Raw genomic sequence first — 22,258 nt, 5'->3', positions numbered from 1 at the left:
GGTCCAGAAAGATCACAAGTTGTGGAGGAATAGGTGCAGGCCCTGCTGGAGGCAGGGTTCATAAGGGAGGTTAAGTATCCACTGTGGTTGGCCAACGTCGTGCTGGTAAAAAAGCCCAACGGTAACTGGCGAATGTGCATAGACTACACCGACCTCAATAAAGCCTGCCCAAAAGACCCCTACCCTCCCAAACATCGATACCCTAGTCGACGCATCCTCGGGATACAAATACCTTTCCTTCATGGATGCCTACTCGGGATACAATCAAATACCAATGCATAAACCCGACCAAGAGAAAACCTCATTCCTAACCGCGAAAGCAAACTACTGCTATGTAATAATGCTGTTTAGACTAAAGAAAGCAAGGGCTACATATTAGAGGTTAATGAACAAGGTATTTGCCGACCACATTGGAAAGCTGATGAAAGTCTATGTAGACTGATGAGTGAAAAATTGGTTGGTAAAGAATTTCTCAAATAAACTCTCGTTGCATGTATAGTTTCTAAACCAACAAATAATCCTCTCATGCAAAAATTTGGTTGTCACAAGTAACAAACCCCAATAAAAATAGTAACCGAAGTATTCAAACCTCGGGTTGTCTTTCAAAGAAATTGCAGGAAAGTGTTCTTGCTATTGGTTATGGGACAAGTGTTTGGGGTTTTGGAATAAGGAACATAAAAAGTAAATGGCAAGAACGTAAATGGAAACTCAAATGATAAAAAGGTCTTGGCAAGGAATGATGGTCAAGGATCTTTATCCTTGTCACTAACCACAACATGATAATTGCAAGGATTAATCCTATTAAGTCATCCTCCAACGAATGAAGGAAAGTTAAATGAGCTACACTGATCCTAATCCATAAGTCCTAACCTTCTCACTAATTAATTTAGGGAAAGCTAGAGTTGATGGACACCAATTATCAACATTTGGACATTAGCAACTCAAGTTCACCTAAGTTACCATCCCAAGCCAAGAACACTAAAATCTACTCTAACATCCTTTCAAGTATTTAATCAAACACTTGGAAGGTATAAAAGGAAAGCAAGATAAAATTACAAGAAAAGTAAATCTACACTATCAATTGCAAGAAAATTAACAACAACAATTCAAATCAACAATAAAGGAACATGAAACATAATTTGCATTAAAAGAAAATAGAAGGAACAAGAGTGCATCAACAATAAGTAAACAAGTACAAGGAGTAAAGTATAAAACTAGGAAAGTAAAGGTAGAGAAACAAGAAATTAGAAAGGAAAAGTAAATCAAAGCATGAATTAAACCTAGATCTAAGAAATCTTAATCTACATCTAACCTAATTCTAGAGAGAAGAGAGAGATTCTCTCTCTAGAAACTAACTAAAAGCTTCTCCAAACTAAACTATGTGATTCCCTCCCCCCCTTTGACTCTTCTCAATTCTTCATATAATAGGCTTCAAAAATGAGTTGGATCTGGGCCTGGGAAGCCCAGAAATCGCCCTTAGCATTTTTACTTTAATGAAGTCACGTGCGAGTACCAACGCGTACGCATGGGTCACGCGTACGCGTAGCTTGACATTTTGCTATCCACGCGTACGCATCATATACGCGTACGTGTTGCCATACGACTTCAAATTCACGTGTTCGCGTCATTGAATGCATCCTAAATCCTTGATTTTCCATGATTTCTCTATTTTTTTGGTATCTATTTTTTTTTCTTTTTATTTTTCTTTTGGTATCTATTTTTTTTCTTTTTATTTTTCTCATTTTTTTCTTTTTGCAATAAAGTATATACAAAAGTATCAATGTATATGGTTTTATATTTAATTAATAATGAGTATGTATCCAATTCCCAAGATCTTCAATAAAGATACAACACACACCCTTTCCTAACCAATGTCCCAAGTTTTCCCACACTTGAATGATGCGCACACTCACTAGCTTGAACTAATCAAAGATCCAAATTAAAGACATTTATTGTTTTTCACTTTAAGGCTTGTAATGTGCTAATATTAAGAACAAGTGGGTTAATCATAGGCTCAAAGTTGGCTAACAATGGTTGATAAAAGGTAGGCTATTTGGGTAAGTGAGCTAAATGAAATGATGGCCTCAATCATATAAATGCATATATACATAAAATAATGGATATAAAGAATTAAACAAATCAAAGATTACAATCATAAAAAGAGAATAATGCACACAAGAAGGAAAATAAGTGGTTATAAGATGTAACCACACCATTAGGCTCAAAACTCACAAACTTGTGTTCTTAACTCAAAACATGTTCCACAAGATATAATTCAAGCAAGTTCAATGAAAAAATTTTACTCAAACCAATTGGGGCCTTATAAGTAAATTTCTTGGGAGATTTCATTATTTTGACTAAGCTTATTATGTATGTATGTATGTATATATATATATATATATATATATACAAAATAAGAAAATACAACTAAAAATTCTAAAAGACCTAAAAAAAATGAAATGCAAAAGTGTTGGGATAAGAAATTTGTCACCCAAAAATGCCTACTGGTTGGACGACCTCCCCACACTTAAAAGTTTGCACCGTCCTCGGTGTATTCAAAGATGAGCAAGGGGATACGGCGACTTGTCGAGTTGCCACCTTCAGCTGGCGGATCAACCGGTGCTGCGTGTTCTTTCTTCCGCTTCCGTTTTTTTTCGTTTATGGTGGTTGTTCATACCCTGGGTCGAGCTGTCCAACCCGGGATGTTCTACCAACAAAGCGACCGACCTCTTCAGGTCAGGACAAACCGACCTCTTCTCAAAGAGCTCGGCCAAAATGACAGGAAAGCCCAGTAAAGGGCCCAAATAGAGGAACACGACCCCAATCCAAAGGCAGTCCAAGCCTATAGAGATAAGGGCGGTTCCCTTAAAAGATAAGCTGACCTCAACTCAAAGATAGGATAAGATAAGATAACTAACTTATCTTATCTAAAAAGGTCACTCTACACCATTATAAATACACTAGAGCACCCAGGTATAACTCATACTCTGATTCTACTAAAAACCTGCTTAATACCCTTGCTAACTTAAGCATCGAGTCCCTTGCAGGTACCCCCCACCCTCCAGTGACGAAGGATCAGCAGTGTAGCCAGTCCAGTAAGTCGGACACAATAGCTCCGGCTGTCACTCACCAGCCGGATACGTCAACACCGACCAGCACAGAAGATCTCGTCCGAGATCGACCCACAGTTTCTGGTAACCCTCGGAACATTGGCGCCGTTGCCGGGAAACCTAGAAGTCATTCCAGCACCATGGCGGACGATCATGACAACGATCACGACTCAGATCTGGAAGATAGGACACCGCATCAAAACGTAGACACTACGCTAAAAGACACTCCAGAATCTAACGGGGACAAAAATTCATCAAATCCGGGAGTGATAGAAGCGCTTCAAGATCGATTAAAGCAACTTGAAAAAGAAACCTATAATCAACGAGAAGTCGGGAAGGATCTACAAAGAGAGGTAAGACGACGTCGAGAATTAGAAGTTAAACTTCTAAAACTCGAAGCCGATCTCAAAGCAAGAGCTACTCGGACCACCCCTGAGGACAACTCACGCAAAGATCAAGATCCATTCACTAGGGAAATCATGAAGACCAAAATTCCTAAGGACTTCAAACTTCCAGATATGACTTTGTATGATGGCACTACGGATCCCAACCATCACCTCAGCAATTTCAGAAGTAGAATGTACCTCACCGACGCCTCAGATGCAGTTCGCTGCAAAGCTTTTCCAACAACTCTCACAAAGACAGCAATCAGATGGTTCGACAACCTACCTCCAAAGTCCATCTCAAGCTTTGATGATCTAGCCAAAAAGTTCCTGGCCAGATTCTCCATCCAAAAAGACAAAGCTAAGTACGCCCCCAGTCTACTGGGAATCAAGCAAAGAGATCGGGAAAGTCTTCGCAACTACATGGAAAGATTCAACAAAACATGCCTAGACATACAAAGCTTACCAACAGAGGCCGCCATCATGGGCATCATCAATGGCCTGCGAGAAGGACCTTTTAGCCAATCCATATCAAAGAAGTACCCCACATCTCTAGACGAAGTGCAGGAACGAGCAGAGAAATACATCAACATGGAAGAAAATTCTCGACTAGGAGAAACCTCAAAATCCGGATTCACCTACCGAGAAAAAGACAAAGAGTCCAAAAAGAAGGAAGATCGACAAGGGGAAAAAATTAAAAAATATCATAATTACACCCCTTTTAGGGTGTCCCTGGTGGATGTTTACAAAGAAGTCTGCCACACAAAAAAAATACCCCCAGCCCGACCACTCAAAGGCAAAAGAGGAGGAGGAAACCGGAATGAATATTGTGAATACCATCGAGTCTGTGGGCATTCCACCAACGAATGCTTTGACCTAAAAAATGTCATAGAAAAATTAGTGAGAGAAAGAAAACTAGATCGGTTTCTGGCCACCCGAGACGATGAGCAAAGAAAAAAGAGAAGAGACGAGGAGGTAGGAAGAACCGAGCGATCACCTCGAATGCCAGAAAGACATGTCCATATGATACACAGAGGATTCACAGGAGGAGGAATCTCCAAATCATCTCGAAAAAGATATCTCAAGGAAGTATATCATGTCGAAGAAAAGGAGGAAGCACCCGACATCCCCGCAATTACGTTTACCAAGGAAGACGCATCCGGCATCATCTTAGGACACGACGATCCCATGGTCATCACCATTATACTGGCTAATGCAAATCTCCATCGCATACTGATAGACAAAGGGAGCTCCGCCGATATCTTATTCAAAACTGCCTGGAAGATAAAGAACTCAAAGCATATCCAAACAGCCTGTTCGGATTGGGAGACACTCCAGTGCAACCACTGGGATACATCCCGCTACACACAGCCTTCGAAAAAGGAAACCAATCCAGAACACTCAAAATAGACTACATCGTGGTCGACGTGAGTTCAGCCTACAATGCCCTAATAGGTCGAACAACATTAAATCAACTCGGCGCCATAGTCTCAACTCCACATCTATGCATGAAATTCCCAACTGCAAAAGGGATAGATACGATAAAAGCAGATCAGAAGATGGCGCGCCGCTGTTATAACGAAAGTCTAAACCTCAGAGGAAGAGGAGAAGAATTCCACACAATCGAACTCGGTGGAGTGCAGAGGCGAGAAGAACTCTGTCCACAACCTGAAGGTGAAATAGAGAAAGTCCAGATCGAAGACATCCCGGACAAAACAACCAATATTGACACGACTTTAAAAAGAAAAATAAAAGAATTACTTGTACAGTTCTTACGAGACAACGTCGACCTCTTTGCATGGAAGGCTGCAGACATGCCAGGCATAGATCCCGAGTTAATGTGTCATAAGCTAGCAGTCTACCTTGGATCTCGGCCAGTACAACAGAGGCGTAGAAAGCTCGGACCCGAAAGATCCCAGGCTGTGGAAAGAGCAGGTACAAGCTCTACTGGAGGTAGGATTCATAAGAGAAGTCAAGTACCCACTATGGTTAGCTAACGTCGTCTTGGTGAAAAAATCAAACGGAGAGTGGCAAATGTGCACCGACTATACAGATCTCAACAAAGCCTGCCCAAAAGACCCTTATCCACTCCCAAGTATCGACGCTCTGGTAGATGCCTCCTCCGGATATAAATACCTCTCATTTATGGATGCATATTCCGGATACAATAAAATCCCCATGTACCCACCCGATAAAAAAAAACCTTGTTTTTAACACCAAAAGCAAATTACTGCTACATTGTGATGCCTTTTGGTCTCAAGAACGCGGGAGCTACTTATCAAAGGTTAATGAATAAAGTCTTTTTAGATCATATTGGAAAAGTCATGGAAGTCTATGTGGACGACATGTTAATAAAAATACAAAGTGAAGAGACATTATTGTCCGACCTGGTCCAAGTGTTCGACACTATAAGAAAGCATGGCATGCGACTCAATCCTGTAAAATGCACCTTTGCAGTAGAAGTAGGCAAGTTCTTAGGTTTTATGCTCACACAAAGAGGAATTGAGGCAAATCCGGATAAATGCCAGGCAATACTCAACATGAAGAGCCCAACTTGTGTCAAAGAGGTACAACAACTCAACGGGAGACTGGTAGCCTTATCCAGATTCCTAGCGGGGTCAGCGATAATATCTCTTCCCTTCTATGCTACTCTAAGGAAAGGAAAGAAGTTCGAATGGACAAAAGAGTGTGAACAAGCCTTCCAAGATTTCAAAAGATTTCTGAGACGGCCACCTATCTTATCTCGGCCACGAGAAGGAGAACCACTCATATTATACCTCGCGGTAGGAAGTCGGGCAGTAGCCTCAGCACTAGTTCGAGAGGACGACAAAGGGCAACAACCTGTATACTTCATTAGTAAAGTGTTACAGGGATCCGAACTGAACTACCAAAAAATAGAAAAATTTGCCTATGCACTCATATTAACATCCCGACGTCTCCGCCCGTACTTCCAAGCTCACACCATTAAGGTTCGGACCAACCAGCCCATAAAAGGGATATTGCAGAAAATAGATATAGCAGGCAGAATCCTACAATAGGCAGTCGAGTTGTCCGAATTCGACCTTCAATACGAAGCTCGGACAACCATTAAATCACAATACTTAGCCGACTTCATTGCAGAATTTACAGACACCCTGAAAACCCCCATAGAATGGAATATTTATGTGGACGGTTCCTCGAATAAGACCGGAAGCGGCGCAGGTGTGATAATTGAAAGCAACCAAGGAACCCAAATTGAGCTTTCCCTCAAATTTGGGTTCCCTGCCTCGAACAACCAGGCGGAATATAAAGCACTACTAGCTGGTTTGAAGCTGGCTAAGGAGGTGGGAGCTAAAAAACTCATCATCTTCAGCGACTCACAAGTAGTCATCTCACAAATAACAGGGAGCTACCAAGCCAAAGATCCCACCATGAAAAAGTATTTGGATAAAACCAGGGAATAACTCGGACAACTCGGGGAATATGAGATCCGCCAATACCCCGCGAACGAAATGCCCGAGCTAATGCACTCTCAAAACTAGCCAGCACTAAACCAGGGGGCAACAATAGAAGCCTCATCTAGGAAATGCTACAGAACCCGTCAATCTCGGAAGAGGAAAAAGTCCTAACCATAGCAGGTCAGGATCAAGGATGGATGACCCTCATAATTAACTACCTCAAAACAGAAACACTCCCTACAGATGAAAAGGAGGCAAAGAGGTTAAAAGAGGAGGCACAATACTACACTATCATAAATAATACTCCATACAAAAGAGGAATTTCAATACCAATGCTAAAATATGTACCAACTTCCAACACGAAGGAAGTTCTAGAAGAAATACACAGTGGCATCTGTGGCAATCATCTCGGAGCACAGGCACTCACCAAAAAAGTACTTCGGGCAGGATTTTATTTTGCCAACTCTACAAAAGAAGGCTACAGAATTTGTAAAGACATGTCCACCATATCAAAAACATGCCAACTTCCATATCGCCCCACCAGAGGAGCTCATCAGCGTAACCTCACCTTGGCCATTCGCGAAGTGGGGACTCGACCTTCTCGGACCCTTTCCCCAAGGATTGGGACAAGTTAAATTCCTCATAGTAGGGGTAGACTATTTCACAAAGTGGATCAAGGCAGAACCCTTAGCTAACGCCACGGCTCAAAAAAGTCGAAAATTCCTATATAGGAACATCGTCACAAGGTTCGGGGTTCCATACTCTATCACCACAGACAATGGCACCCAGTTCACAGATGCAGGCTTCAGAAAATTAGTAGCCGACTTGAATATAAAGCACCAGTTCACCTCCGTCAAACATCCTCAAGCCAATGGACAAGCCGAAGCTGCTAATAAAGTCATATTGGCTAGGCTAAAACGGAGATTACAAGATGCAAAGGGAGCTTGGGCTGAAGAACTTCCACAAATCCTATGGGCATATCGAACAATGCCACATTCCACTACAAAGGAATCACCCTTCTGATTAGCATACAGAACGGAGGCAATGATCCCGGTAGAGATCGAGGAAGGGTCGCCTAGAGTGGTCCATTACAATGAAGAAGCCAACTCCCAACTTCAAAGGGAAGAGCTCGACCTACTTCCTGAAATTCAAGAAAGAGCTCAGATCAGGGAAGAAGCACTAAAACGTTGAATGGCTTCTAGATATAATCAAAAGGTAGTGCCAAGAGGTTTCACTGAGAATGATCTCATCCTAATCCGAAATGATATTGGAACAACTCGACCCGGAGAGGGAAAGCTGGCAGCAAACTGGAAAGGACCCTACCGAGTCATAAAAGTACTTGGGAAGGGCTACTACAGACTATCCAAACTCGACGGGCGAGAACTTCCTAGGTCGTGGCACGCCTGTAACCTAAGAAGGTACTATAGCTAGAAAAGGTAAAAGATCTCAACATAGGATGCACTCTTTTTCCTGAAAAGGTTTTTTAATGAGGCACCAAGTTGAGATCCAGAGAACTCTATATGTACATTTTCATTTTCTTTTAAATAAAATATATCAGACGTTCTACAAAGTTTTCAAGACGCATTAATCTGAAACATTCATCGTCCGATTATAAAGCGACCGATTGGCAGAAAGTGAAAAACAAATTCACTGCACGATCACGATAAAGACCAACAAAGATGAAAACCAAATTCATCTAAAGGTCGACTAAACGAGGATTTAATCCACCTTCTACAAATTGGCAAAGATGAAGACAGAATAATGCAAGAAGTTATCGAAAGTTATCCGGAGAAAGGACCTGACGAGGTCCTGATGGATTGCTAAATAATAACTTAAAAGACTAGCCGACGTTAAGAAGTCGGACCAAGTCAAACCAAGTTATAAGTAGACCTTGGAAAGAGGTCTAGCCAACCCTATAAAAGAGGATTACTTTAACTTAGAAGGGCTCGACATGACGAAGTCGGCCCAAAACACAGTTATAAAAGTAATCCCTGAAAGAGACCTGAACAAGGTCCAAGAAAGAGGATTACAAAAGTAACTTAGAAGGGCCCGACATGACGAAGTCGGCCCAAAGCACAAAGTTATAGAAGTAATCCCTGAAAGAGACCTGAACAAGGTCCAAGAAAGAGGATTACAAAAATAACTTAGAAGGGCCCGACATGACGAAGTCGGCCCAAAACACAAAGTTATAGAAGTAATCCCTGAAAGAGACCTGAACAAGGTCCAAGAAAGAGGATTACAAAAGTAACTTAGAAGGGCCCGACATGACGAAGTCGGCCCAAACACAAAGTTATAAAAGTAATCCCTGAAAGAGACCTAAACAAGGTCCAAAAAAGAGGATTACAAAATAACTTAATCCGACATGACGAAGTCGGTCCAAAACATAAAGTTATAGAAGTAATCCCTGAAAGAGACTTGAACAAAGTCCAAGATAGAGGATTACAAAATAACTTAATCCAACACAACGAAGTCGATCTACATAAAGTGCAAAGGCTACAAAAAGTAATACTTGCCAGAGACCTCACAAAAGGTCCAAAATAACATAATTTTTGCCTCAAAAGGTATCAAAGCTAAGAGCACCAAAGCCACTCAAAGAGATCGAGCGACAAGACCCCAAGCACTACCAAAAGCCTAGAAAAAGTGTCTAGACGAGATAAAGATCGATATGATACTAAAGACGCGAAGTTGTGATAAAAACAAATTCAAAAGGGCTACCCAAATCAGCCCCAAGAACTTGGAAGCTATTTTTTGTTTTTTAGCCTAAGGTTGCTAGACAAGCAACTAAACAAGTATCAATAGTCAGCAAAATACAATTTACAAAATAAAAAGTTTAAAAGCCCACAAGCCGGGCTATCTACACAACCAAGATAAAAAAGTTCAGTTAAACATCAGAAGCCTTCCCGGTAGCATCAGCACGGGGAGAAGGAGGGCGAGTCTGAATGGACACAGCATCCACGGTCCTATCATCTCGATTAAGGATTTGACAGTCTGGATCGGATACGAGATGACCGACATTAGCTGAAAGAACTGAAGAAGTTGACACTTTGGCAGCAAGCGCAGGGGGAGGTTCAACATCATCATCATTCGAGTCATCAGGGATAATCTTACCATCCCTCACAATATTGTCCAGGCTGAAGAGAGACAGATCGACCTCGGGAGCCAGAATTCGAACCTGCTCCTTCAGGTTCTCATAAGCAGCATTCACGCTGCCGACAAGGTGACCTTGGAGCTCGGAGTAATCAGTTCGGGCAGACTCCAACTCCTCCCTCAGACGCATTACCTCCCGATAGGATGTAACATAGCTGTCTTTATACCTCAATGCCGTGTCCTCGGCCAACCTCACAGAAGCCGCCAAGGCAAGGGAGCTAGCCTGCTCGTTCTCCAGCTCCTTCTCCAGTTTTGTCACTTTCACTTTGAGCCCCTCCTTCAAGCCCTTCATCCGATCAAACTCCTGTTTAGCCTCCTCCATGAAGGCTTTGGTGGCATGAAGAGGAAGATTTTGGGCAGTTCGGTACAAGGCAGCCCCATGTGCGCCATCTTAACACTACTCCGAGTTATAAAGTCCAAATGGCGAAGAAGTGATACATCATCCATAGGGAGGACACCGTAAGGACCGATCTACTGATCTACAAACTCGACTGCGTCAAAATCAGGGGCATCAAGATTGAAAGGCTCAATGGTTTTTTGCTTTTTGTTGGGAGGAGCACCAGAAGTAGCAACAAAGGCTTGGGGAGGATCAATCAAACGAACCTGGAGAGTCGGGATTACCTTCCTCGCCCCAGGTGAGCTCGGAACGGCCGGCTTTGACTGAGTCTGGGATGATCCCTCCCCGGCCGCCTTGGCCAAGACGTTTTTGGCTGCGGTAGCTTTCTTCGCCCTTTTGAAGGCCTTCATATATTCATTATCCTTAATCATCTCTGCAAGTACAACACAAATAGTAAGGAATCAATTAATAAATCAGAAAAAAGCTTACAAACAGTATAGGAGCAGACAAAAGAGAAAAATCAAAAAATTAACTACCCAGCTCAGTTTGGAGGAGAGAGGGGTTGGTTAAAAACTTCTTTGTGTCGAAATGGGGATGCTGACCCCAGGTCTCTTCCAGAACAGTCACGAAAGCTTGCTCAACCTCATCCAACATTTTCCATGAATATCTAGATACCCTCACGTCTTTTTGCCATTCCAAGGAAAAGGCGGGCTCGTCATTTTCGTCCAGGAAAAACGGCCGAGCTCCTTTAATAGCTCGGACTTTAAAAAAGTAATTTTTAAAATCACAGAAAGATTCATTAAACATAGAGAAGACCTTTTTTCTTTGGGAAGCTCAGAAAGAAACCCAAGTGGCCTTCTTCTTAACTACCCCAGGCTTCGTCAAAACAAAGAGATAGAAGAAAAGGGATTGCGAAGCAGGAATACCGAACCCATGACACAACAATTGAAAGATTTTTATGAAACTCCAGGAATTGGGGTGAAGTTGGGAAGGAGCAACATTACAGGACCATAACAGGTTGGTCTCAAAATTAGTAAAAGGAAGGGTGATACTCATCTGGCCAAAAAAGAAATTGTAAGCATAGAAAAAAGGGCGATCTCCAGCAACCCGAGTAGAGAAACAAAATCTCTCTTCAGAAGTGGGGGGTACAAGTTCGTAATTCTTTTCCTCACCAACACTACTATAGACCCTATGAAATTGCCTAAGCTGCTGACAAAATTCAGCATCAACCAAAGAAACACACAAAAGAACCATTGAATCCACCCAATCGGCCATGCCCTCAGGGACCTGGGAAGATGTCTCAACAATGTTCTTGCGAGAAGACATGAGGTCAACTAGTCCTACAGCAAGAAGAGAAGAAAATAGATTACTAACCCAAAACATCTCGAATAAAAAATAAAACATCTCAGAACAGCTCGGACAAGCACGACACAGAGCAATACAAACAAAAGGAAACCCCAGACCCGTACTAAAGATCCAGGGGCATCCTTTTGGGGACAAGTTAGGAAGCAAGGATTCAAGGAAACCTACAAGTTTACATCTCTACACGTCCTAACAGGAAGATAACACTCCGAGAAGAAAGCCACGAGTTACAAATAAAAAATCATCAAAATAATTACCTCCCAAAATTCACAAGTCTCAGACGGAACTAACAAAGCAAACAAAAGCATCAAGAGGAAAGTTAAGAAAATGCACTCCGAACAAAAGGCAAAAATCAAATTATGGGTATCGTCATCCCCTACAAAGGTACGGCAACAAGGAAAGCCACCAAACAGGGCAGAAATCAAGGGGGCAATCTTTTGAAATTGTGAGCAAGATACAGTTTTTTTCAGAAAAAAAACAGCCAGAAGCGACAGTAGAACATGCAAAGCCCTAAGAAGCCTCAAACAAGAATACCAGGAGTAGGCAAAAAAACGAAAAAGAAAAAACGAAAAAGAAAGAAAACAGGGCAGATAACACATTACAGCGACAAGCAAACACAAAGATCATAGAAAGGTCCAAGCTTTTTTCGGCAAACAGTCAAATATCAAAAAGTCACCAAAAAACCAAAAACAAAGCAACGAAAAAGTGAAGAAACTATAAATGGAACCAACCTGTAAAAAGCGGAAAGCTTCAAAAGAGTTGAAGACGGAAAGACGGAATCGCCGGCAAAATCGCTGAGTGACACTGCAACGCAAGAAAAAGCAAATGTAGGCGAAAAACTCGTAGCGAGAGAATGGAAGGGGAAGTTACAAAGAAAAATGAAGAAGAGTAACCGTTTCTGATTGCAAAAATTCAAAATAAAAGCCAAGGGAAACAGGGCAATTAATACCAATTAATGAAGGTATTAAACCCTCACACGTTCCCAAGAACAAAGCGCTGATATAAAAAGCGCACGCTTTTAGAGGAAAACGTTCCACATTCAAAAAGGTTCTACAAAGAAAAGAATCGACAAAATGCTCGAGTTTGGCTTCACCAGAGAAAGATCGAAGTCAAAAATTTGACCGAGAAACAGAAGACCGAGCTCAAGCAGGGGCACTGTTCATACCTTCGGTCGAGCTGTCCGACCCGGGATGTTCTACCAACAAAGCGACTGACCTCTTCAGGTCAGGACAAACCGACCTCTTCTCAAAGAGCTCAGCCAAAACAACAGGAATGCATGAAGATCATGAAGAACACCATGAATGCATGATATTTTCGAAAAATGCTAGATGCATATGCAAGTGACACCAAACTTATGATATGACTCAAGACTCAAACAAGAAACAGAAAAATATTTTTGATTTTTATGATTTTCTAATTTTTTTGGATTTTTTCGAAAATTATATGAAAAAGAAAAAATCAGGATTCCAAAATTTTTAATATGAATTCCAGGAATCTTGCATTCTTAGTCTAAAGCTTCAGTCCAGGAATTAGACATGGCTCACTAGCCAGCCAAGCTTTCAATGAAAGCTCCGGTCCAAAACACTAGACATGGCCAATGGCCAGCCAAGCTTCAGCATGTAATTCAGATATGACATGCCTGACATACTCATTACCAAAGGAATAGACATGGCTTTACAGCCAGCCAGGCTTCAACATGCTTCATGAAACACTAGAATTCATTCTTAAAAATTCTAAATAAAATTTTTATTTTTGAAAACATTTTTATTTTGAAAACATTTTTACTTTTTTTTCGAAAACAGATGAGAAAATTTTAGAAATATTTTTGATTTTTTTTTGGAAATAAAATAAAAAGAAAATTACCTAATCTGAGCAACTAGATGAACCGTCAGTTGTCCAAACTCGAACAATCCCCGGCAACGGCGCCAAAAACTTGGTGCTGTTGCCGGATCAAAAGGGAATCTGGCACTGATGTTACCGGACCAAAAGCTTGCCGAAAACTCAAACAATCCCCGACAACGGCGCCAAAAATTTGGTGCACGAAATTGTGATCTCCAGGCTCGAACAAATCCTGGTAATGGCTCCAGAGCTTGGTGCTCTGATCTTAATTCATAATTGTCACAACTTCGATACAACTAACCAGCAAGTGCACTGGGTCGTCCAAGTAATACCTTACGTGAGTAAGGGTCGAATCCCACGGAGATTGTTGGTATGAAGCAAGCTATGGTCACCTTGTAAATCTCAGTCAGGCGGATATAAAGTGATAATGTTGTTTTCGAATATTATATAATAAAATAGGGATAGAGATACTTATGTAAATCATTGGTAGGAATTTCAGATAAGCGAATGGAGATGCTTTTCGTTCCTCTGAACCTCTACTTTCCTGCTATCTTCATCCAATCAGTCTTACTCCTTTCCATGGCTGGCTTTATGCAAGGGCATCACCGTTGTCAGTGGCTACATCCCCTCCTCTCAGTGAATAATATGCTCACGCACCCTGTCACGGCACGGCTATTCATCTGTCGGTTCCCGATCATGCTGGAATAGGATTCACCCTCCTTTTGCGTCTGTCACTAACGCCCAGCACTCGCGAGTTTGAAGCTCGTCACAGTCATTCAATCATTGAATCCTACTCAGAATACCACAGACAAGGTTTAGACCTTCCGGATTCTCTTGAATGCCGCCATCATTCTAGCTTACGCCACGAAGATTCTGGTTAGGAGATCTAAGAGATACTCATTCTAGCTTATTTCATGTAGAACAGAAGTGTTTGTCAGGTACGCGTTCATAAGGGAGAAGGATGATGAGCGTCACACATAATCATCACCTTCATCACGTTCTTGGGTGCGAATGGATATCTTAGAAGCGAAATAAGAAGAATTGAATAGAAAACAGTAGTACTTTGCATTAATCTTTGAGGAACAGCAGAGCTCCACACCTTAATCTATGGAGTGTAGAAACTCTACCGTTGAAAATACATAAGTGAAAGGTCCAGGCATGGCCGAGATGGCCATCCCCCTAAAACGTGATCAAAGGATCATAAGGTAATCCAAAGATGGTCAAAAAGACGTCTAATACAATAGTAAGAGGTCCTATTTATAATAAACTAGTCACTAGGGTTTACATGAGTAAGTAATTGATGAATAAATCCACTTCCGGAGCCCACCTGGTGTGTGTTTGGGCTGAGCCTAAGTGTTGCACGTGCAGAGGCCATTTGTGGAGCTGAACGCCAGTATTTGTGCCAGTTTGGGCGTTCAACTCTGGTTTTGGATCCTTTTCTGGCGCTGGACGCCAGATTTGGGCAGAAGGCTGGCGTTGAACGCCAGTTTACGTCGTCAATTCTTGGCCAAAATATGGACTATTATATATTGCTGGAAAGCCCTGGATGTCTACTTTCCAACGCAATTGGAAGCGCGCCATTTTAAGTTCTGTAGCTCCAGAAAATCCACTTTGAGTGCAGGGAGGTCAGAATCCAACAGCATCAGCAGTCCTTTTTCAACCTCTGAATCTGATTTCTGCTCAAGTCCCTCAATTTCAGCCAGAAAATACCTGAAATCACAGAAAAACACACAAACTCATAGTAAAGTCCAGAAATGTGAATTTAACATAAAAACTAATGAAAACATCCCTAAAAGTAACTAGATCCTACTAAAAACATACTAAAAACAATGCCAAAAAGCGTATAAATTATCCGCTCATCACAACACCAAACTTAAATTGTTGCTTGTTCCCAAGCAACTGAAAATCAAATAGGATAAAAAGAAGAGAATATACTATAAATTCCAAACTATCAATGAAACAGAGCTTCAATCATATGAGCGGGACTTATAGCTTTTTGCCTCTTGAATAGTTTTGGCATCTCACTTTATCCATTGAAGTTTAGAATGATTGGCATCTATAGGAACTTCAGATTTCGAATAGTGTTATTGACTCTCCTAGTTCAGTATGATGATTCTTGAACACAGCTTCTTTATGAGTCTTGGCCGTGGCCCTAAGCACTTTGTTTTCCTGTATTACCACCGGATACATAAATGCCACAGACACATAATTGGGTGAACCTTTTCAGATTGTGACTCAGCTTTGCTAAAGTCCCCAATTAGAGGTATCCAGGGTTCTTAAGCACACTCTTTTTTTGCTTTGGACCTTGACTTTAACCGCTCAGTCTCAAGTTTTCACTTGACACCTACACGCCACAAGCACATGGTTAGGGACAGCTTGGTTTAGCCGCTTAGACCAGGATTTTATTCCTTTAGGCCCTCCTATCCACTGATGCTCAAAGCCTTGGGATCCTTTTTAATTGCCCTTGCCTTTTGGTTTTAAGGGTTATTGGCTTTTTTTGCTTGCTTTTTCTTTTTCTTTTCTATTTTTTTCGCCTATTTTTTTTTCTGCAAGCTTTGTTCTTTGCTGCTTTTTCTTGCTTCAAGAATCATTTTTATGATTTTTCAGATTATCAAATAACATGTCTCCTAGTCATCATTCTTTCAAGAGCCAACATATTTAACATTCTTAAACAACAACTTCAAAAGACATATGCACTGTTCAAGCATACATTCAGAAAACAAGAAGCATTGTCACCACATCAATATAATTAAGCTAAGTTCAAGGATAAATTCGAAACTCATGTACTTCTTGTTCTTTTGAATTAAAACATTTTTCATTTAAGAGAGGTGATGGATTCATAGGACATTCATATCTTTAAGACAAAGTTACTAACTACTAATGATCATGTAATAAAGGCACAAACATTGATAAGCACATAATATAGAAAACGAAAAACAGAGAAAGCAAGAACAAGGAATGAATCCACCTTAGTGATGGTGGCGTTTCCTTCTTGAGGAACCAATGATGTCCTTGAGCTCTTCTATGTCTCTTCCTTGTCTTTGTTGCTCCTCCCTCATTGCCTTTTGATCTTCTCTTATTTCATGCAGCATGATGGAGTGCTCTTGATGTTCCACCCTTAGTTGTCCCATATTGGAACTCAATTCTTCTAGGGAGGTGTTGATGTGCTCCCAATAGTTTTGTGGAGGAAAGTGCATTTGAGGCATTTCCGGAATCTCATGGTGATGAGCTTCATACGCCTCTTGAGCTCCATGAGTGGGCTCTCTTGCTTGCTCCATCTTTTTCTTAGTGATGGGCTTGTCCTCTTTAATGAGGATATCTCCCTCTATGTCAATCCCAGCTGAATTGCATAGGTGGCAAATGAGGTGAGGGAAGGCTAACCTTGCCATAGTGGAGGACTTGTCAGCCACCTTGTAGAGTTCTTGAGGTATAATCTCATGAACTTCCACCTCTTCTCCAATCATGATGCTATGGATCATGATGGCCCGGTCTATAGTAACTTCAGACCGGTTGCTAGTGGGAATGATTGAGCATTGAATAAACTCCAACCATCCTCTAGCTATAGGCTTGAGGTCCAATCTTCTTAGTTGAACCGGCTTGCCTTTGGAGTCAATCTTCCATTGAGCTCCTTCTACACATATGTCCATAAGGACTTGGTCCAACCTTTGATCAAAGTTGACTCTCCTTGTGTAGGGGCGTGCGTTCTCTTCCATGTATGGCAAGTTGAACGCCAACCTCACATTCTCCGGACTAAAATCTAAGTATTTCCCCCGAACCATTGTAACATAGTTCTTTGGATCCGGGTTCTTACTTTGATCATGGTTCTTGGTGATCCATGCATTGGCATAGAACTCTTGAACCATTAGGATGCCGACTTGTTGGATGGGATTTGTTAGAACTTCCCAACCTCTTCTTTGAATTTCATGTCGGATCTCCGGATACTCATTTCTTTTGAGTTTAAAAGGGACCTCAGGGATCACCTTTTTCTTGGCCACAACATCATAGAAGTGGTCTTGATGGGCTTTGGAGATGAACCTTTCCATCTCCCATGACTCGGATGTGGAAGCTTTTGTCTTCCCTTTCCCTCTTCTAGAGGATTCTCCGGTCTTAGGTGCCATCAATGGTAATGGAAAAACAAAAAAAGCTATGCTTTTACCACACCAAACTTAGAATATTGCTCGCCCTCGAGCAATAAACAAAAGAATAGAAGAAGAAGAAGAAATATGGAGAGGGAGAGGGAGATGAGGTTTCGGCCAAGAGGAGTGTAGAGGGGTGTGTTGTGTGAAATTGATGAAGAATGGAGGTCTTTATATAGGGAAGGGAGGGGGGGTTAAGGTTCGGCCATATGGGTAGGTTTGGGTGGGAAATTGGTTTTGAATTTTGATGGTAGGTGGAGTTTATGAGGTAGGTTTATGGGGAAGAGGAGATGGATGTGAGTGGTGAAGGTTTAGTGGGGAAGAGAGATTGAGGTGATTGGTGAGGGGTTTTTAGGGAAGAGTGTTTGTGGGGTTGTGTGAAAGAGAGTGGTGAGAAGAAGTGAGTGGAGGTAGGTGGGGATCCTGTGGGGTCCACAGATCCTGAGTGGATCCTGTGGGGTCCACAGATCCTGAGTGGATCCTGTGGGGTCCACAGATCCTGAGGTGTTCAAGGAATTACATCCCTGCACCCATTAGGCATGTAAAAATGCCTTTGTACCCAACTCTGGGCGTTCAGCGCCAGGTTAGTGGCCATTTTGGGCGTTCAACGCCCATCTGTGTGCCATTTCTGGCGTTGAATGCCAGAACCATGCCTGTTCTGGCGTTCAGCGCCCAGAAGCTGCCCATTTTGGGCGTTCAACGCCAGAACCATGCTCTGTTCTGGCGCTGAACGCCAGATAGATGCTCCTACAGGGTGTAATTTTTCTTCTGCTGTTTTTGATTCTGTTTTCAATTTTTATATTTATTTTGTGACTCCACATGATCATGAACCTAAGAAAACATGAAAAACAATAAAAATAAGAATTAGATAAACATTGGGTTGCCTCCCAACAAGCGCTTCTTTAATGTCAATAGCTTGACAGTGAGCTCTCATGGAGCCTCACAAATGTGCAGAGCTTTGTTAAGACTCTCCAACACCAAACTTAGAGTTTGGATATGGGAGTTCAACACCAAACTTAGAGTTTGGTTGTGGCCTCCCAACGCCAAACTTAGAGTTTGACTATGGGGGCTCTGTTTGACTCTGCTTGGAGAGAAGCTTTTTCTGCTTTCTCTCCATGGTTGCAGAGAGAGATCCTTGAGTTTTGAATACAAGGGAGTTCTCATTCCATTGAAGGACTATTTCACCTCTGTCAACATCAATCACAGCTCTTGCTGTGGCCAGGAAAGGTCTTCCTAGGATGATGGATTCATCCTCTTCCTTTCCAGTATCCAGGACTATGAAATCAGCAGGGATGTAAAGGCCCTCAACCTTTACTAATATGTCTTCTACTTGTCCATAAGCCTATTTTCTTGAGCTGTCTGCCATCTCTAGTGAGATTTTAGCAGCTTGCACCCCATAGATTCCCAGTTTCTCTATTACAGAGAGGGGCATGAGGTTTATCCCTGAACCAAGGTCACACAGAGCCTTAAAGATCATGGTGCCTATGGTACAAGGGATTATGAACTTTCCAGGATCCTGTCTCTTCTGAGGCAATGTCAGTTGATCCAGATCACTTAGTTCATTGATGAACAAGGGAGGTTCAACTTCCCAAGTATCAATGCCAAACAATTTGGCATTCAGCTTCATGATTGCACCAAGAAACTTGGCAGTTTGCTCTTCAGTAACATCCTCATTCTCTTCAGAAGAGGAATACTCATCAGAGCTCATGAAGGGCATAAGGAGGTTCAATGGAATCTCTATGGTCTCTAGATGAGTCTCAGATTCCTTTGGTTCCTCAGAGGGAAGCTCCTTATTGACCACTGGACGTCCCAGGAGGTCTTCCTCCTTGGGATTCATGTCCTCTCCTCTCCTCACAGGTTCGGCCATGGCGCTTATGTCAATGGCCTTGCACTCTCCTTTTGGGTTCTCTTCTGTATTGCTTGGGAGAGTACTAGGAGGGATTTCAGTGATCCTTTTACTCAGCTGGCCCACTTGTGCTTCCAAATTTCTAATGGAAGACCTTGTTTCATTCATGAAACTTACAGTGGCTTTAGATAGATCAGAGACTAGATTTGCTAAATTAGAAGCATTTTGTTCAGAGTTCTCTGTCTGTTGCTGAGTTGATGATGGAAAAGGTTTATTATTTTTAAACCTGTTTCTTCCACCATTATTAAAGCCTTGTTGGGGCTTTTGATCCTTCCATGAGAAATTTGGATGATTTCTCCATGTTGAGTTATAGGTGTTTCCATAAGGTTCACCTAAGTAGTTCACCTCTGCTATTGCAGGGTTCTCAGGATCATAGGCTTCTTCTTCAGAAGATGCCTCTTGAGTACTGTTGGATGCAGCTTGCATTCCATGCAGACTCTGAGAAATCATATTGACTTGCTGAGTCAATATTTTGTTCTGAGCCAGTATGGCATTCAGAGTATCAACTTCAAGAACTCCCTTCTTCATAGGCGTCCCATTGCTTACAGGATTCCTTTCAGAAGTGTACATGAACTGGTTATTAGCAACCATGTCAATGAGTTCTTGAGCTTCTGCAGGCGTTTTCTTTAGGTGAATGGATCCACCTGCAGAGGTGTCCAGTGACATCTTTGATAGCTCAGATAAACCATCATAGAATATATCCAGGATGGTCCATTCTGAAAGCATGTCAGAAGGACACTTTTTGGTCAACTGTTTGTATCTTTCCCAAGCTTCATAGAGGGATTCACCTTCTTTCTGCCTGAAGGTTTGAACATCAGCTCTAAGCTTGCTCAGCTTTTGAGGAGGAAAGTACTTGGCTAAGAAAGCCGTGACCAGCTTATCCCAAGAGTTCAGGCTGTCTTTAGGTTGAGAATCCAACCATAATCTAGCTCTGTCTCTTACAGCAAAAGGGAAAAGCATGAGCCTGTAGACTTCAGGATCTACTCCATTAGTCTTAACAGTATCACATATCTGCAAGAATTCAGTTAAGAACTGAAAAGGATCTTCAGATGGAAGTCCATGAAACTTGCAGTTCTGCTGCATCAGAGAAACTAACTGAGGTTTCAGCTCAAAGTTGTTTGCTCCAATGGCGGGAATGGAGATGCTTCTTCCATGTAAATTGGAATTAGGTGCAGTAAAGTCACCAAGCATCTTCCTTACATTATTATTATTTTCGGCTGCCATCTCCTTTTCCTGTTCGAAAATTTCTGAAAGGTTATCTCTGGATTGTTGTATTTTAGCTTCTCTTAATTTTCTCTTCAGAGTCCTTTCAGGTTCTGGATCTGCTTCCACAAGAATGTTCTTATCCTTGCTCCTGCTCATATGACAAAGAAGAAGGCACAGAAAAATAATAATAATAATAGAGATCCTTTATACCACAGTATAGAGGTTCCCTTATGTGAGTAGAAGAAAAGAGGAAGAAATTCAAACACAGATAGAAGAGGGGGAGATAAAGAATGTAATATAATGGAAGAAACACAACTGTGAGGATGGAAGAGAGGTGAGATGAGATGTTAGGATATGAATGAATAAATAGAATGAGATGGGGGAGGGATAATTTTCGAAAATTATTTTGAAAAAGAGTTAGTGATTTTCGAAAATGGTTTTTGAAAAATGTTAGTAATTTTCGAAAATTTTTGAAATCAAAAATAGAAAATAAAAATAATTAGTTAATTAAAAAGAAATTTTTGAAAAAGAGGGAAGATATTTTCGAAAATGAGAGAGAGAGAGAGTTAGTTAGGTGGTTTTGAAAAAGTTAAGAAACAAACAAAAAGTTAGTTAGTTAGTTGAAACAAATTTTGAAAAGATAAGAAGTTAGGAAGTTAGAAAAGATATTTTTGAAAAAGATAAGATAAGAAGATATTTTTGAAAAGATATGATAGAAATTAGTTTTTGAAAAAGATTTGATTTTTAAAATCACAATTAATGACTTGATTCATAAGAAATCACAAGATATGATTCTAGAACTTAAAGTTTGAATCTTTCTTAACAAGCAAGTAACAAACTTCAAATTTTTGAATCAAAACATTAATTGATTATGTTATTTTCAAAAATTTGATATAAAAATAAGAAAAAGATTTTTGAAAAATATTTTTGGAATTTTCGAAAATAACTAAGAATTTTGAAAAAGATTTGATTTTTGAAAAAGATTTTGAAAAAGATAAGATTTTCAAATTGAAAATTTGGTTTGACTCATGAGAAACAATTTGATTTTAAAAATTTTTGAAAAAGTCAATCCAAATTTTCGAATTTGATGAGAGAAAAAGGGAAAGATATTTTTTTGATTTTTGAAATTTTTATGAAAAACATGAAAATTATGCAATGCATGAAATTTTTAGATCAAAACATGTGATGCATGCAAGAATGCTATGAATGTTAAGATGAACACCAAGAACACTTTGAATGCCAAGATGAACATCATAGACACAATTTTGAAAAACTTTTAATGCAAAGAAAACATGCAAGACACCAAACTTAGAATTCTTTAATGCTTAGACACTAAGAATTCAAGAATGCATATGATAAACATGAAAAGACACAAAACAAAAAATCATCAAGATC

General features: G+C 40.9%; 1 non-coding gene across 1 annotated transcript; it reads left to right on the top strand.

Moving 5' to 3' along the window:
- The first annotated feature begins 20,377 nt into the window (after nt 1-20,377).
- Nucleotides 20,378-20,485, top strand: LOC148547812 (small nucleolar RNA R71). The gene has a single exon (XR_015897991.1). It is a non-coding gene; the product is annotated as a small nucleolar RNA R71 (small nucleolar RNA).
- The last annotated feature ends 1,773 nt before the right edge of the window (nt 20,486-22,258 follow it).

Source organism: Arachis ipaensis, chromosome B8 (assembly GCF_059453495.1).
Source record: "Arachis ipaensis isolate K30076 ecotype BB chromosome B8, ASM5945349v1, whole genome shotgun sequence".
Lineage (NCBI taxonomy): Eukaryota > Viridiplantae > Streptophyta > Magnoliopsida > Fabales > Fabaceae > Arachis > Arachis ipaensis.
Note: the sequence above shows the minus strand (reverse complement) of the source record. Positions and strands in the feature narration are given on the sequence as shown.